General features: G+C 38.1%; 1 protein-coding gene across 2 annotated transcripts in view; it reads right to left on the bottom strand.

Annotated features, from left to right (window-relative positions):
• Positions 1-19,054, bottom strand: part of wwox (WW domain containing oxidoreductase) — a 651,703-nt gene that overhangs the window by 585,464 nt on the left and 47,185 nt on the right. The window lies entirely within an intron of this gene.

Below are 19,054 nucleotides of genomic sequence, written 5' to 3'. Positions count from 1 at the left end.
GCTTTCAAACTGCTAGGTTGGCAGAAGCTAGGGCTAACAGTGGGAGCTCACTCCGCTCCCCGGATTTGAACCTGCGACCTTTTGGTCCGCAAGTTCAGCAGCTCAGCGTTTTAACACACTTTTTTGTTTGTTTGCTTGTTTGCTTGTTGTTTCTGACATAGTTACCCAACTATGACATGTCACCGTTTCCATCAAACCAAATCAATATGACCGCTGGAAAAAACATCTATGTTATTACAGTAGAGTCTCACTTATCCAACATAAACGGGCCGGCAGAATGTTGGATAAGCGAATATGTTGGATAACAAGGAGGGATTAAGGAAAAGCCTATTAAACATCAAATTAGGTTATGATTTTACAAATGAAGCACCAAAACATCATGTTAGACAACAAATTTGGCAGAAAAAGTAGTTCAATACGCAATAATGCTATGTAGTAATTACTGTATTTACGAATTTAGCACCAAAATATCACAATATATTGAAAACATTGACTACAAAAATGCATTGGATAATCCAGAACGTTGGATAAGCAAGTGTTGGATAAGTGAGACTCTACTGTTTTTAAAAACTTTTCTTTAATGCAGGAGGCTTGCTTATTTTATTTCTCTCCCTACTAGATGGTGCTCAGCCTGAAATAACACTAACTTGCTCATTCATCATTTAACACATAAAGTTTGTCATGGAAATTAGAACATTCTAAATGTATGTTATATTGCATCAAATTATTTTGCATCACACTAAAGTTTATCCTCTGCAGCAAATGTGAATTATAAAGGGACACCTGGCACAACAAGCCTTCTCATTTATTGAGAGAGCGATTTAAGTAGCACTAGGAAGCTGATTTCTGCAATATCCTTTGTATTATTCATAAATAATCCGGGTGAAAACAGAGGTATCTCTCAGGAGGTCAACTCACATTTCAAAATCAAAACATTCCTTTTTTCATGCTACTAGAAAAAGACCCTATTGGAAATCATGGCTGTTTTGATGTATCAGGAATATGAAGCAAGTGCGATAAATGCTGTTTTTTTGTTGCTGTTATAATTTGTTTTAATTAATTCTGCAGTTTAAAAGACTATAAAAGGACAAATTTAAAGAAGTATAATAACAAATAATTTTATAATCATGCAAAGAAACTATAATGTACATAATGTACCGATTGCACAAACCATTAAAAAGCTGGTCGGGTATTTGCACTTGAAATATTTTTAAAGAGGAAACACTTATTTGGTCTGCTATTTTGCCAGTGCTATTATTACTGTGATTTGTGCTAACAATGACAATCATTTTGTCTACATACATTTTGCATAACATCTAGAATAATAATAAAAAATTATTTATATACTGCCCTATCTCCTCGAGAGGAACTCCAGGCAGTTTCTTTCTTTCCCAAAGCTTGTAAATAATATATAGATCTCCCCCTACAAATACATTAATTTAATATATAAATTTCCCCCTCATATGTTTGCAAGCCTCTGCAAGTCCTATAAAGATATAATTCTCTATTTATAGAGCAATGTCTAGATAGATAGATATTAATATAGATATAGGCCTTTTAAATATGCACACACAGAGAGAGATGTCTAGATAGATGTAAACATAGATAAATGGGACTTGCAAATATTGCAGGAGGGAAATGCACAGAGGATTTGCAAACTTTTCAGGGGAGAAATGCAAATGTGAAATTAGTATATATAATTATAGAGCTATATCTAGCTCTGCATTGATTATATAGGCATTGAATGTTTGCCTGTTACTATGTTGGAAGCCGGCCTGAGTCTCCATGGGGAGATAGATACAGCAGGATACAAAGGAAGTTGTTGTTATTGTTGATGTTGATGTTGATGATAATGATGATGATTATTATAAAGTTATTGTTGATACCATATTGTTTTTGTTGACCCTACTTATGCACTTACAGAGTTAGCTTACTGTTTTTCTTTGAAATATGGTAAATATTCAAAAAACTTCTACCCCAATCAGTTAATGTAATTTTATTGGTATCTATTTTTATTTTGAAATTTACCAGTAGTTGCTACATTTCCCACCCTCGGCGTATACTCGAGTCAATAAGTTTTCCCAGTTTTTTTGTGGTAAAATTAGGTGCCTCGGCTTTAATTCAGGTCGGTATATACGGTAGTTTTTGATGTGTGCCTTCAAGTAATTTCAGACTTACAGCAACCCGGGCTGTGGCACAGCTGGCTAGTAACCAGCTGCAATAAATCACTACTGTTTGAAGCTCGGGTGGGGTTAAGCCCCTGACCATTAAATAGCCCGGCTTGCTGTTGACCTATGGAGCCCCGAAAGACAGTTGCATCTGTCAATTAGGGAAATTTAGGTACGCTTTATGCGGGAGGCTAATTTAACTAATTTACAACATCATAAAACTGCCAGCAAAACACGAGGAATGGAATGAGGAAGTACAGCCACTACTGGACAGTGAAGCATTCCCTGTGGCTGGAATCGTGAAGCTGGAAAAAATGTTAAATGCCTCTGTATCTGTCTATATATGTTGTTTGTCTGTTGGCATTGAATGTTTGCCACATATGTGTTCATTGTAATCCACCCTGAGTCCCCTTCGGGGTGAGAAGGGCGGAATATAAAAACTGTTAATAAATAAACCCGAAGTCTAAAATTCAGGGCAGGGGCAGGGTAACTGGCCTTAGAGGGCTGCATCCGGCCTGCGGGCCTTTGTTTGGGAACCCCAGAAGTAGTATAACATGATCCACCAAGAATGTGAACACTTTAGCAATGACTTAAGATGTTTGTTTTTTTCATTCCTTGCCATCCAGTTCACCTTACTGGAGATGCCATACATTGAGAGAGATACGCTTTACCATTGATTCCTCCTACACTTACTTCTCTGTCAGGTTAGTTGAAGGAAAGTGATTATTCTTATATTCAACATATATTGCCAGGTGTCTCCTGAAAATCTGAGACGTGCCTCCAGGAACCACAAGGTGTCACTACAATTCCACATCACGAGCCAGAACAGATCCCATTTATGATTAAGAGGATCGTGTATTTCTGATCGGGGCGTTTAGGCTTTGGCCTGAGACATCACTGGTGCCCGCACAAAGGGCATTAATTGCCAGTTCAGAGATTTGAAACACCAGGAATACTACCTGGCCAAGCTAACCAAGGATGCCAGGTTCAACTGGCACAATGTATAAAATGAAGGCTCAACAGCGACAATTTGGAATAATTAAGCATAAAGAGCATTTCAAGAAGCGTGCAAAGCAATGCCATAATACTCTTGTTTCTAAAACTTTCATAATACTTGTTCAACTTGTACATAGGTTAGGGAGGCAGTGTTACTTATCAAAATTATTTTGTAAAGCAGGGATGAAAGTGTTCAGCCTTCCAATGTTGACTGTATGACCCATCAGCCCTAGCCATTGGTAAGGAAAGCTGGGCAAAGCAGGTTAACATCTCAAGAGGAAAAAATTACAGCATTTAAGTACTAAGTTTATATCAACAAATTCTGTTGTGAATAGTTGTAACAAAACACTGGATTCAATCCTTTTTAAAAATAACAAAATAATAGAAGCCCAATAATTACAAAAGCAACACAAGATAGCCGATGTTGGATTTCAAAAGCCTTATGATGCTACATCGGGCATGGCCCCATGTAAGCCGCTCTGAGTCCCTTCGGGGAGATGGGGCAGGGTATAAAAATAAAGTTATTATTATTATTATTATTATTATTATTATTATTATTATTATTATTATTATTAAAAAGGGGGGATATTAGGTGTCCTAGTTTTCATCTGTGAAATGCTGGAGAGTATACACTTATGTCCCAGAGAAACTGACAGATTTTGTAACTACAGTAGAGTCTCACTCGCTTATCCAATGTTCTGGATTATCCAAGGCATTTTTGTAGTCAATGTTTTCAATACATCGTAATATTTTGGTGCTAAATTCGTAAATACAGTAATTACTACATAGCATTACTGCATATTGAACTACTTTTTCTGTCAAATTTGTTGTATAACATGATGTTTTGGTGCTTAATTTGTAAAATCATAACCTGATTTTATGTTTAATAAGACAACTACTATAACTGAGAAGATTTCAGTGGTACCTCTCTTTGACACCATTAATCTGACATAGTTACTATCTATACCTCTATAGTTCATGTTTCACTTCTTATATGTGTACTTTTTCTGGAGCGAGAACTGCTTCCCTGAAAAAAAACTTAAATCTGTGTGACATAACAGGGCCATCTTGTGGTAAAGAAAGACCAAAAAGTTAAAACCTAGTTTTACACTATCCAGCCCTCCAGAATTGAATTAAAACTCTCAAAACTATATGGCAGACCAATTACAGTGCTAAAATATAACAAATAACCTAGAACAGGAAAACAACTGGATATCAACCACATTCTTTGTTGTTGCTCCAGCATTTTAATATGATCCTCTTTTTTACAGATTAAAAATTACATATAAATGTTTCCCAATGGAAAGACAATACATGTGGAAATTATAGAAACTAAATAATAATAATAATAATAATAATAGTTTTATTTTATGACACAGCAAACAAGATAGATATGCTGGATTTCGTATCACAAAATCACAAGTCGAACACTTCCCAAGTGTCTAGGACTGCGTGATATATTTTCAGATGATGCGTGCAGATCCCAGTAGGGTGGCCTTTTGCAGTTGGCAAATCATAATTTTGTCAATGTCTACTGTTTCCAAATGCCAGCTGAGATCTTTTGGCACGGCACCCAATGTGCCCATCACCATCGGGACCACTGCACTGGTTTCTGCCAGTCTTTGAAGTTCAATCTTGAGGTCCTGATAGCGGCTGAGTTTTTCCTGTTGTTTTCCGTCAATGCGACTGTCACCTGGGATGGCAACATCAATGATCCAAACCTTTTTCTTCTCCACAACTGTGATGTCTGGTGTGTTGTGTTCCAGAACTTTGTCAGTCTGGATTCGGAAGTCCCACAGTATCTTTGCGTGCTCATTTTCCAATACTTTTCCAGGTTTGTGATCCCACCAGTTCTTTGCTGCTGGGAGGTGGTACTTGAGGCATAAGTTCCAATGAATCATTTGGGCCACATAGTTGTGCCTCTGTTTGTAGTCTGTCTGTGCAATTTTCTTACAGCAGCTGAGGATATGATCAATGGTTTCGTCAGCTTCCTTACACATTCTGCATTTTGGGTCATCAGCTGATGTTTCAATCTTGGCCTTAATTGCCTTTGTTCTGATGGCTTGCTCCTGGGCTGCAAAGATCAGGCCTTCTGTCTCCTTCTTCAGGGTCCCATTCGTGAGCCAGAGTCAGGTCTTCTCCTTATCAGCTTTTCCTTCAATTTTGTCAAGGAACTTTCCATGTAATGTTTTGTTGTGTCAGCTGTCAGCTCTAGTTTGTAGTGTGGCTTTCTTGTACTGGTTTTTTGTCTGCTGTGCTTTGAGGAGTTTCTGATTTTTGACTTCAATCAAAGCAGGTTCTTCACTTTGCTTTACATCTTCTGCCAGGGCATGTTCTTCTTCTTTGACTGCTTGTTTGACTTGCAAGAGTCCTCTGCCCCCTGATCTTCTAGGCAGATATAGCCGGTCAACATCATTGCGGGGGTGCAGTGAATGATGAATGGTCATGAGTTTTCTTGTTTTTCTGTCCAAATTGTCCAGTTCTGCCTGTGTCCAATTTATAATGCCAGCAGTATATTTTATGACAGGTATGGCCCAGGTGTTTATGGCCTTGATGTTGTTGCCGCCATTGAGCTTATTATTATCATTATTATTATCATCATTATTATTATTATTATTATTATTATTATTATTATTATTATTTTACCATTGCCGCGCAAGACACGTGAATATACCACTGAATGAGACATGTGGAATAATCACAGAATGTTTCAAACCTACACCTGTTGATAGACTCTATAAGCTAGCTGGCATTGCCCCCCCACCCCCCCATGTGTGACAGGAAGTTGCTACCAATTGCGAGAGAAATAAGGTTGAACACTGTGAAAGTCGCCCACTGTATGGCTATCAGTCCCCTCCCAGTAGACTTAAATCTTGGAAAAGTTTCATGAGAACCACCACTCCTGTAAATGTTCCTCCAGCACCAGCAAGAAGATCCCTGTGGGCAGCAAAATCAGGAAATCCCAATTAGGTGCCCCCCCCCCACGAGGGTCTTCCTCCAGGGGCAAACCAAGAATGGGCAACTTCGAACTATCTGAGACCTACTTGCCTTTCAGAAAGCCTGTAAAACCTTTCTCTTCCAACAAGCTTTTGATGGGTGAAAAACTTGGGGCTATGTTCTGTTCTTATTGCTATTTAAAGCCAATTGTATTGTTTTAATCTATTTCTGTAAACCGCTCCGAGCCAAATTGGGAGTAGCGGTATACAAGTCCAATAAATAAATAAATAAACTTGGAAGTCCCTGAACAGACTCAGAAGTGGAGTTGGCAGATCAAAAGACAACTGGCTAAATTGGACTACCTAGAAGAAGTCTCTATCAGAGTGGCTTTGCTAGGCACACGCAGCAGAAGTCCCTGGCGAGGAAGCTCTGGATAAATGACGACACTGCAGTCTTCAGTTTTCTATCAAAAGTTTACTTACGAACGGAAATCCACAAGACAATACACAGCTCTCACGCAGGCACACATGGGAAGGGGCAGAGATAGGAAGTAGAGGCTATTTATCTCATCCTCTGCTGTCTGATGCAATCCAAGCTTAACTCTTTACACACTGGCATAGTAAGCAGCACACAGTGTATGATGCAATCCTCAGTACACATTGCACAACTATGACTCAATTACATTTAAACAACTCTATATACAATCATTCCCACTTCAACAGACTCCACCTTGTGTCACTGTGGGGCAGAACAAACAACTCAGCATCTGAATGTTTGCCCACATTGCCCTGCCTCATGCACAGAGAAATAACTGTTTAAAGCTACAGACAATGCAGTTGCTGTTGCCCGTTTTCATTTTAAAACGATTTAGCTGCTTGTGATTCCTTTTTATCAGTTTTCAACTTATTTATTTATGCAATGCTTTTGATACAAAAATAGTTTTCACTTTTGAATCAGAAGGATTCTGATGCTTTTGGTTCTCCTCATTGATAAAGGCATTTAAGTTCGCTCGACCCTTTGTTGCCATCTTTGAAGTGCTGAAATGTTCAAATGATAGTTACAACTCTTTTACACAGGTACTTAGAAACCATACGTTAGTGCACAATGTCATCTATTTTCTTTCAAGGCATATAAAACCTTGGTAAGTGTTGTTATCAGCAGAAACTCCAAGTGAGCTTCAGACCTTCCCCTCTCCTTATGAAATGCAGAGTAACAATAATGAAGGGCCAGGTGCGCACATGCGTTAGCTATTTTATACAAGACTAGCAAAACTGTCACTGTGGTCAGCAACCTGCGAAAAGTGTAAACTAGAAAAAATTACAGCCCTGAACAGGAAAAACCCCTGAAGTAATTACTGGGGTTTATTTAGCAGCCTATGCAGGTTTGATACTCTTAAGATATTAGGGTTATAATTTACTCGGCATGTAGGATATTAGGGTTATAATTTACACTGTATGATTCCTTAGGCTAGAACGTTTTAAATAACTTGGGTTCTAAATCATCAAAGACTGAAGCCATCAAGCTAATTTCTGTTTATGATTCTCATCAAATGCACAATGGAAGAGAAATACCCCACGGTAGAGAAAGATGGAGGACCTTGTAAAGCCTTGCCGAGATCTTTATTACTTCTCATTAGTATAACTTCTACACTCTTCAATAAGATAAATATGAAGTTTAGGATCTCATCTCCTTCCTAACCTTATATTCAAATCTAATCTGCACTTTAAGAGGAGTGGCAACATATTAAGAACATGTTGACATTTCCATGGATTGAAATATGTCTAAATCATTTATCTATATCAGGGGTCCTTAAATTTTTTAAATGGAGGGCCGATTCACAGTCCCTCAGACTGTTGGGGGGCCGGACTATGATGAAATAGTCCAAAATTAGGATTGTTTTTGTTGTGTGCCTTCAAATTGTTTCAGACTTAGGTCAACCCTAAGTCTAAGGTTTAGGACAAAGGCCAAGTAAATGACCTTGGAGGACCAAATCTTGCTCACAGGCCTTAGTTTGGGGACCCCTGATCTAGACAATCTCAAAAGTCCACAGGTGATGAAAGGGACCCTCAAAGGCCATCTAGATTATCTCATAAGGCCATCAGAAGACCATAGATAAGGAAAGGAACACTCAAAGACCATCTAGATGGTTTCATAAGACCATAGATAAGGAAAGGGATCCCCAAAGGCCATCTAGATGGTCTTACAGGACCATAAGTAAGGAAAGTGACCTCCAAAAGCCATCTAAATGGTCTCATAAGTCCATAGCTAAGCAAAGAGACCTTCAAAGACCATCTAGACGATCTCATAAGACCACAGGTAAGCAAAGAGACCTCCAAAGACCAGGTAGACTTAGGTCAACCCTAAGTCTAAAGTTTAGGACAGGGGCCAGGTCAATGACCTTGGCCCCCAGACCTTAGTTTGGGGACCCCTGATCTATATATTGATTCAAGGAATCCTAGACCATTCACGTTGGAAGGCACCACAATGGCCAATTTATTCAACTCACTCCAATGCAGGAATATACATGTAAAGCACTCATTAAAGATGCCCATCCCATCTCTGCTTAAATATCTTGGAGAGTCCACCATCTTCCTTGGAGAGTCTACCATATTCCACTGTTGTATTTCTATCAACATAGTCATTGCGGAATCTATTTTCATGTAATTTGAATCCATTGTTTGAGTTCTAGCTTCTGTAGCAGCTTGCTACATCTTCTACAAGATGTCTATTCATATATTTAAAGATGATCATGTCAATCTTCTTTTCTTTAAGCAAAACATATCCAACTTCTTCAGCCATTAACCACAGTGCATAGTTTCCTGACCTTTCACCATACTGGTTGCATTCATGTTAACACATGCCAGCTTGTCAATACCCATCTTAAATTGTGATGTTTAAAACTGGATGCAGTATTCTAAGTAAGGTTGAATAGAGCAGAATCACTATTATTTCCTCATCCCTCTTATAATATTCATTGCAATCCTCCCTGTCACCTCCTGGTTTTCACAGTTCTTGTAAGCTGTAACATCTGAACCAGTGAGACTCTAGTTATAGCAAACATGGGTTACTTACAAACCAGAATTGTGATCCACTGCTTGAACAAAATTTCCAATCCTGGTTTGTAAGCAAATCTAGTCCTAAAAGCCATGGTCTGCCCAGACAGACAGAATGTCAAACTATAGTTTTAAAAAACTTGAATTGACTGATTTCCATAGTAAAGGATTGACCTGTTGCCTATTTTATCTTTATTGCACTTTATTCCTTTAACCGGCCATAGTTTCCTTGTGTATGCCTTCCCTAGCACTTTAATGGGACAATAGTTCTGGTATCTACCGCTCCCCGATTGTATCTGACATTACTTGCACTTTCTTTGGCCCAGTTCTTTTTAGGAGCCAACCCAGGATATTATCAAAGTATGTTTATTGTACGTGACTTCAATTGTTTTATGACTTGTTTTTATTGTTGAGTTTTTTACATTGTCTGTTTTGCCTGGGCTTGGCCCCATGTAAGCCGCCCCGAGTCCCTTCGGGGAGATGGGGCGGGGTATAAAAATAAAATAATTCTTATTTGAAACACAAGATGATGAATCCACAGCAGACACTCTGCTGGCTGTTGTACTGGATCACATGCCGGACACTTCCCAAGTGTCTAGGGCTGTGTGATGTATCGGCGAATAATGCGTGCAGATCCCAGTAAGGTGGCTTTCTGCAGCTGGCAGATGGTAATTTTGTCAGCGCCGATTGTGTTCAAGTGCAGGCCAAGGTCTTTAGGGACTTCACCAAGTGTGTCAATCACCACTGGGACCACTTTGACTGGCTTGTGCCACAGTCTTTGCAATTCGATCTTTAAATCCTCATATCATGCCAGCTTTTCTAGTTGTTTCTCTTCAATCCTGCTGTCAATGTAACAACTTAAGCTATTTGTTGTTAAGCTGTGAATTAACCAAAAATCAAAGCTACCTCAAGCAGAACATTTAGATCACCAAGTGTCAATGCAATTATACTTTCCAACAAAGACACTTCAATAATTCCACTGAAAGTTTCCAAGTGCTACGTAATTAAATAGTAGATCAAGTGATATTCAACTCTTCCATTTTTTTTCCTGATGGCTTTTTAACCAGATTCATACAATGTCACCTGTACTAAAACACTGAGAAGATTCTTAGCATCTAATGACGTTGTTATGGAACTCCAGTCAAAAGTAGGACATCTAAACTACTTTTCCAGGAAGAGCAAAGGGGAACATTGTTACCAGATTCATGAGGAGGTCTGAATGAAAGCTTTGAGCAGAATTGTATTTGAATAAATATGCTTGAGTGGTTACCAAATATATATACTATGAGTATCTAGCCAAGAAATGAAAATGCAAATCCTGTTTCTGTGGTGAAATAAAACATATAAATAAATGCAAATACCATTTAACTAGTTTTTACACTAGAAAAAATAGGATCTCACTGCATTACAAACAAACTAACATAAAAAATGTCTGGCAAAGTCTCCCACTTGTCACTTTGTATTTCATGAGATACAATCTGTTCCAGGTAGTTATATAGTAGTCCACGAAAGTTAAACCAATCACGGTCCTCAAATCACTGACCAGTAGTGGAGATCACAGCAACCTGATTTAATAAACGGCACGAAGTGGAGAAGATTTAAGAGACCAAAATGGATCTACATATTTGCATTACTTCCAGATTACCTTCCCCTGACAGTACATGGAACTACTCTAGAAAAGCATGACATTGACAAACTCCCTTTCCTTTTCTTTGGCTCACAATTAATTTGGATTGCAGGTGGACTTTATAAAAGTATCTTCCAATGAAGCCTGGTTGTGTTTTTCTTTAGAGGCAAGTATAATGGATATTTAATCATACATCACATAATAATGAAATTTTATACCTCTTTGTTTCTAGTTTCCATGGAATTAAAGATAAGGTATTTTGAAAAACAGAAATCTAATGTAACAAGTAGGAAACAAGGAATTAAGAGGACCAGGGGTAATATCCAAGGTAGCTTCAAAAATAACATTTCTTTAGACACTAAACAGTGACATATAATCAACCAAGCTAACAATTTAACATGGACTGCAATTCACCTTTATACCATCAATCTCACCAATATGTTTCCATATATTTTTTTTCATGTCAGGAGCAACCGGAGTTGCTTCTGGAGTGAGAGAATTGGCCGTCTGCAAGGACGTTGCCCAGGGGACGCCCGGATGTTTTGATGTTTTACCATCCTTGTGGGAGGCTTCTCTCATGTCCCTGCATGGAGCTGGAGCTGATAGAGGGAGCTCATCCGTGCTCTCCCCGGGTGGGATTTGAACCTGGCAGCTTTCAGGTCAGCAACCCAACCTTCAAGCCACAAGTCTTTTATCCCCTAGGCCACCGGAGGCTCCTATATGTTTCCATGAAGACAGCTTATGATGTTCATCCATTGTTGTATTCAGTGGAAACAACTGGTGTGAAGACATGGCTAGTGCTGAGAAAAAAATAGGAGAAGAAAAGGGAGAAAAATAGAAATGGCATGAAAGGTAAAATGGAAAGGAGAAAAGTGGAGATTCTGTGGATTGGTTATATTTTTGGATCTAAAGTTAGGTAAATGACCTGTTCTGGTTGGTTGGAAAGGAAGTCAGTATTCCCAATATTAGCTTTAATAGAAAGGAGGTTGCAACAGTGTGCTGGACAACTTCTAGACTAGACTTGAATCCCAAATCGTCAACTAAACAGATACCTAAAATGTACATTCTGCTTAAGGATCATGGAGAAAAAAAAACCCTTCAGGTACTGAGGAAGACCATTCAAACAAAAAAGCAATTCTGTACAGAGATAACAATCGAAAACAGAAAGCAACTGCACTTGCCATGCGGCACAGAAGCATTGCATCAATGCGGGCTCGGCTGGTTTGCAAAAATAAATAAATAAAATAAATAGCTCATTCACAGAGTCAGATTCACTGAGTTAAAAAATTAAGTTGTACAGATCAGAAATGTAATCATGGGAGACAAGCTTTGAGAGTTTTTCAATCACAGTGGGGCTGCATCAATTTAAAGTCATGTTACATTAAAAAGAAAAATGTCTGGGAAAGTCTCCCACTTGTCACTTTGGATTAGATTTGTTGTTATCAGGCTGTGCACTGTTGCAGGCATCTTTTACATTTTCAAGGTATTTCCTAATACAACCACACGGTGAATACAGGAACTGGGAACATGGCGTTCCGTTTGGCTGCCTAGAGACTAGGAGCCTAGGCAAATTAACCAAATCTCAGAGAAATATAATGTTCCTCTCTTCTAGAAGCCTATTGATATACTAAGATGAACTAACTACCTTAGGATAATGAAATGTACAATGGTGCAACTTAGAGGTCCTTTTTTTCTCCCTGCACTTAATTTAAGAGTTAGACAAAAATCAATTTGTGGTTTATCTCACTTCACCTGTTCTAGTATACAGGAGGCAAATCTTAGCCTCAATTTAATATGTCTTGAGTCGAAATCAAACTCTGCATCTATCTTAGCAGTAATGTTAGTCTCACATAGAGAGCTATTTTGCATCTGGTTCTGCTAAAATAATATAAAAATAGCATTTAATATATCCTGGGGGATAGATTTGCGCAATAAAAGGTCCAAGCTTTGCCCATAAAAATATCTGATCATGTTTTGACTAAAGTGTTGTTCGCCCAAAGTGTGGGATTGTTAGCGGCTAATAATAATAATAATAATAATAATAATACAAAACTGCAAAAGGCCACCCTGCTGGGATCTGCGCGACTCATCCAAAAATACATCACACAGTCCTAGACACTCGGGAAGTGCTCGACTTGTGATTTTGTGATATGAAATCCAGCATATCTATCTTGTTTGCTGTATCATAATAATAAAATAATAATAATAATAATAATAATAATAATAATAATAATACTAATAATAATAATAATGTTTCAGTGTGTCTGCCTGCTATTTAAAAAACCCCAATAACTGAGTTGGATTGTTTCTCCAAACTTCAGGAAAATATTTTAACTCAGTTTGAAAATAACATGTGTAAGAAAGGAAGGACATTTGCTGATACTGTGGTGATATTTTACACTCATTGTGTGTATGCAAGAGATGCAAGGAATGTAAATCATTCCAAACAAAAACTAGCAAAGGTATTAGAAAAATGAAAATATGTATTGAATTCATTTATTATCTATAATGAATATATTTTAACTATTTAAAAAGAATCAATCTGTGGTTTGGAATGACAGATAAGCTACCCTCTGCATGTGCCTTTGGACTCTAGTTTGCAACAAACCATTGTTTGCCAGCTGAGATGAAGCTGCAAACTATGTTTTATCAGCAAACTAGGAGACTATAAAGGTCAGAACTATAAAGGTCAAAGAGAGGACACACCTCACTGAAGTTATTCGAAGTGTCCCCACAACAATATATTAAATTCTGCCTTCATGAAAAGGTATTTGACCCTTATCCAAGGGACCTTCATTTGGATGCCAAACTAACAAAGAGGAAGTAAGGAAGCATATAATATTGACTCTCTTGAAGTCATGGGAGATTTCATTATTGACTACAACCTGAATTGCTCTAAGCTGTAGAGTTTGCATATAACTGAGAATGGAAGGAGTTACAGCTTTTTATAGAACTCAGGTTTATCCCAACTTAGCACCTTAGGCAATCTTCTGAAATGTCACAGATTGTCGTGCTATTAATGTAACAACTGTTCAAATATGAAAGTAGCAATCGCAATGCAAATGTCCTTCCAAACACAGTGGAATGGCAGAACACATGGTTAGAGACTACTGCCTTGCAAATGCTCAGGTTATTATACATGTATTTGCTGACTTACTTCTAAGTATTACATTGTGACATGATGACCATTGAAAGACTGAAAAATATGCAATTTAAGCTGGAAAGCAGTTTGCTTATAAATCAAAGCATGTACCAGAATTCTGGAAACTGCAAGTTATTGCATGTGAACTTTACTTAATTGGTTTTGTAAAAGAGAACTCGTACACATTAGGGCTATGCACAGATCTGTTTTTCAAAACAAGCTCCGGCTGTTTTGGACAACACGGACGCTGCCACCATTTTTTTTCCGGCTACAACAGACCACATGGCTGCCAAAAGCAACTGTCTTCAGTTTCGTTTGGCTACACATGGAGTATGGGTGGATGCAGAGAAGGAGGCAGCCACATGTGTTCGGGTTTCTCTATGAGGATCTGAGCCAGTCAGAAGACGAAAACTGCTCATGTGTTCTATCTCAGTGCCTTCGCTACTCTTAGGATCTTTCTTTATGACTCAATTACAATCTTTTCATCTGGCAATTTCATTTATGGGCTGTGAAAAAGCATTGGAGGGGTGTTTAAACATGCCAATGTGAGTAGATCAATAGGTACCGCTCCGGCGGGAAGGTAACGGCGCTCCATGCAGTCATGCCAGCCACATGACCTTGGAGGTGTCTATGGACAACGCTGGCTCTTCGTCTTAGAAATGGAGATGAGCACCAACCCCCAGAGTCAGACATGACTGGACTTAATGTCAGGGGAAAACCTTTACCTTTTTAAATTGTAGAATCATTTCAATAACACGAAAGCGGTAAATAGATGCCACCATTTTATATATTCTGCTCATTTTTAAAATTGTGAAACCTTGATTCTGAACTCATATGTATGAGAAGAACACTAAAACCAGATTGTTAGGGGGAAGATGAGTAAACGGAAGCCGTCACACTTTTGAAATATTTTGAGATGTCATGACTCACTGGAAAAGGCAATAATGCTCAGTAAGGGAAAACGTTGTAGGAAAATGGGAGACCACACTATGGGTGGAAAAATTCAATCAAGAAAGCCTCAGCCCTGAGTCCGGAACAGTGCAGATGATGTCTGGGGATTCATAGACAGAAAATAACCACAAAACCATGTGACCATGTAGCTTCTCCTTGTAGGATGGAAAGACTCAATACTTACATTGGACGCACTACATCGGGTCTCCCCATCTTTACCCTCTTTCCTCTGCAAAGTTTGGTTTAGACTCAGATCATTATTGAGCAATAACTGATAGCTCTGTCCCTTCAGAATATTCAAGCATACATAAAGAAAGCAGTGCTTGGTGAACTCCATTTAACTCCTTGACTCCAACGCAACTAACCCTTTCAGTCTCAAGCTGCCCTGGTCATCAGTAATGAATTGGATAAAGGCAAATAAACTGAAACTTAATTCACACAAGACAGGGGTGCTTTGCTCATTTCGAAGGAAGATCAGGGAAGATGAATTCAGCCGGTGTCAGTTGCGGTTATATTTGTAATTTGGATGTGTCCTAGACTCAGTTTTTAACTTGAAGACCCAAATCCTGTGATGGCCAAGAGTGCCTTGGCACATTTAAAGCTTGTGCGCCAACTGCGCCCATTCCTTGGGACTTTAGTTGACTGTATGTTCTGCTTGGGGCTGCCTTTGAAAAGTGCTTAGAAACTTCAGCTAGTACAAAGAGCTGCAACCAGATTATTAACCGGACTGAATATATAGATCACACAATTTTCTTAGTACAACCGTTCCACCAGATGCCAGTTTCCTTCCTACGGTAGCACAATTCCAAGTTTTGGTCATGCCTGTAAAGCCCTATCTCAGGTCTATGCTGTTTGATCACATCTCCCAAGATGAACCTATCTGGGCCTTAAGATCTGCCGGAGAAGCCCTTTTCATAATCCCATTTCAATTGCAAACATAGTAGATATGGACGCAAGAAAAGACCTTCTTGGTGGCTTCCTCTGGGTTCTGGAACTTCCTTCCAGATTGGCCCTCTCTCTGTTATCCTCCAGCTTTAACAACTTTTATCATTTAAATTGCAGTTTATCCCATTATTCATATCTGAGTTGTTTTAATATTATAATTACAGTAGAGTCTCACTTATCCAACACAAACGGGCCGGCAGAACGTTGGATAAGCGAATATGTTGGATAATGAGGAGAGATGAAGAAAAAGCCTGTTAAACATCAAAAAAGATTATGCTTTTGCAAATTAAGCACCAAAACATCATGTTATACAACAAATTTGACAGAAAAGGTAGTTCATTACACATTAATGCTGTGTAGTAATTACTGTATTTATGAATTTAGCACCAAAATATCACAATGCATTGAAAACATTGACTACAAAAATGCGTTGGATAATCCAGAACGTTGGATAAGTGAATGTTGGATTAGTGAGACTCTACTGTATTTTAATCCTATTTTAATATTTACCTTTTTTTGGCATGGCATTAATTGCATTTTTTTCAAAATTGTGAAGTCCTTTAAGTCCTAAACTTGGAAGAAAAGCAAAAGATAAATAAATAATGGCTATTTCCATTTTCTGGGCTAGGAGGTGAAGAAGAGTATTTCAATAACATTAGAATAACCAGTACAAGAAATAAGCTTTATCGTACCACAAAATGGAGCAGTTGTGATTAGTATAAGCAAGGTTCATCTTTTAATGCAACTGTTGCCTTAAGTCTAGATCTAGAAATGGCTCTGCCTGCTCCAATTTTATCATCAGAAAAAATAGACCACCATCCAGACCATTTTTTTTTGTTCCAGAAGCCATGCTAAAACAATTTAGCTGTTCAAAGAAATCTTTTAACTGTAAATGTACTAGCATTTCACCAGTACAGTAGATTAACTACAAAAAGAAATTAATGCTGCCTTGGGAGGAAAAAAAGATAACATTTTTCTAAAGCTTTTGATATGCTGGTTTTATTGTTATATCAGAGTGCGCTAATATTTTAAAAAGAGCCTGTCAAAGCCAGTGAAGAATTTCATGATCTGGAATTCTTCAGATGAGCTATACAAAAAAACGTCATTTCCAAAACTTTTCAGTGTAAAGAGTTATAAGCTTTCAATGTAAGGTGTGGGGGAGCTCTCTGTTTAAGGAATGTTATTAGGATCCAGCCACCATTAAGAAAGATCCCATTTTTCCCCAGCAATTCCAGAAGTTTCTTCAGCTTTACCTTCCCCAATCGCAAGTAGGCTGTTTGCCAATACAAACTGACAACCTTGTGATACAGTGCGTTAAAAATTCTCTGTGGTATTGACTGCCTGGAGCTGAGGCTCCCTTGGCTAAATACAGTACAGTTCAATTAACAGCTCTTCAATATACAATTTAATTTTTCTTTCATCTTGATCCACAGCCCAGCTTGAAATGAGGAATGGTGAAATAAATGGCTGGCTTCAATATTCAAAGCACTTTATAAATAAACCCATCAAGCTGGTAATGATTTATGTCGTAATGTGGCAGGACAGATGAATGGAGGGTGCCTATCTTCCAAGACGGGGGTGTCATTTATTCCAAGAATGCCAACTGTCCCAGAAAATCACTTTCTCCCACCCCCGACAAAAAAAATCTGATAGAGTAAGACCCACTTCTTCTGGAAACATGCTAAATTCAGAAAATCAGAAATGAGGAGGGGAAATGAGCAAGAAAGGTGTAGTATGTCTGAAGTAGGTGAATTCATTTTGAATTCATTTTGGCCACAGAAAAAACACTTACCGTATATACTCGAGTATAAGCCAACCCGAATATAAGCCGACGCACCTAATTTTACCACAAAAAAACTGGGAAAACATTGACTCCAGTATAAGACGAGGGTGGTAACTTTCAGAAATAAAAATAGATACCAATAAAAATACATGAATTGAGGCATCAGTAGGTTAAATGTTTTTGAATATTTACATAAAGCTCAAATTTAAGACAAGACTGTCCAACTCTGATCAGATCATTATTCTCATCTTCTTCAATGTAAATGTGCTTATGTATCCTTTTAATAATAATAGAGTAAAATCATACATGTAGTAATAATAATAATAATAATAATAATAATAGAGTAAAATAATAAATGCAATAACTATTGTACTCTATTATTACATGTAATAATAATATCAGAGTGAAATAATAAATGCATTAATAATAATAATAATAATAAGACTAAAATAAATGTAATAGTAGCAACAATAATACAGAAAAATAATAAATGTAATAATACCAATAATAACAGAGAAAAATAATAAATGTACCATATGACCCAAATATAAGCCAACCAGGACCCTCACCCGAGTATACGCCGAGGGGGGCTTTTTCAGTCTTAAAAAAAGGGCTGAAAAACTAGGCTTATACTCGAGTATATACAGTACTATATATATCACTGTATAAATCTAGATTCCCCCCCCCCCCCCCATCAAAATATTAATTCAACAATACTGGGTCGACTTATCCATGGGTCAACATGAGTACAGGCAATCCTCAAGTTACGAACAAGATAGGTTATCTAGGTTTGTTCTTAATTTGAATTTTTATGTTAAGTCAGAACAGGTATTTTTTAAAAGTGTAACTCTAGCTCTCTCTCTCTCTCTCTCTCTCTCTCTCTCTCTCTCTCTCTCTCTCTCTCTCTCTATATATATATATATATATATATATATATATATATATATATATATGGAGCCATGGTGGTTCAGCGGATTAAACTGCTGAGCTGCTGAACTTGCTGACCAAAAGGTTGGTGGTTTAAATCCACACAGCAGGGTGAGTTCCCGTCATTAGCCCCAGCTTCTGTCAACTTAGCAGTTCGAAAACATGGAACTGTGAGTAGATCAATAGGTACCGCTCCAGCGGGAAGGTAACAGTGCTCCATGCAGTCATGCTGGCCACATGACCTAGACATGACCCACGTGACCATGCAGTCATGCTGGCCACATGCCTCACCTTATCCAAAAACAAAAAAAGGGACCAATCCCCATCTCTGAATAAAGTAGCAAAGGCAAGAGTGTGGTGAAGTGTGGATTTTGGTTTACAGTTATGTTTAATTGTAGATACAGGTTTTTTTTAAAAAAGTAAGTATTTGAGTTGGCATTGCTTGGAGGATTGGTAGCCAGTTCAGCACCCTGAGGCGGGTTGCCATAGAAACGAGGGCGGAGCCAACTGCCGTTCGGTAAGAGA

Source organism: Anolis carolinensis, unplaced genomic scaffold, assembly GCF_035594765.1.
Source record: "Anolis carolinensis isolate JA03-04 unplaced genomic scaffold, rAnoCar3.1.pri scaffold_9, whole genome shotgun sequence".
NCBI classification, from domain to species: domain Eukaryota; kingdom Metazoa; phylum Chordata; class Lepidosauria; order Squamata; family Dactyloidae; genus Anolis; species Anolis carolinensis.
This window is presented reverse-complemented; position numbering and strand designations above follow the sequence as displayed.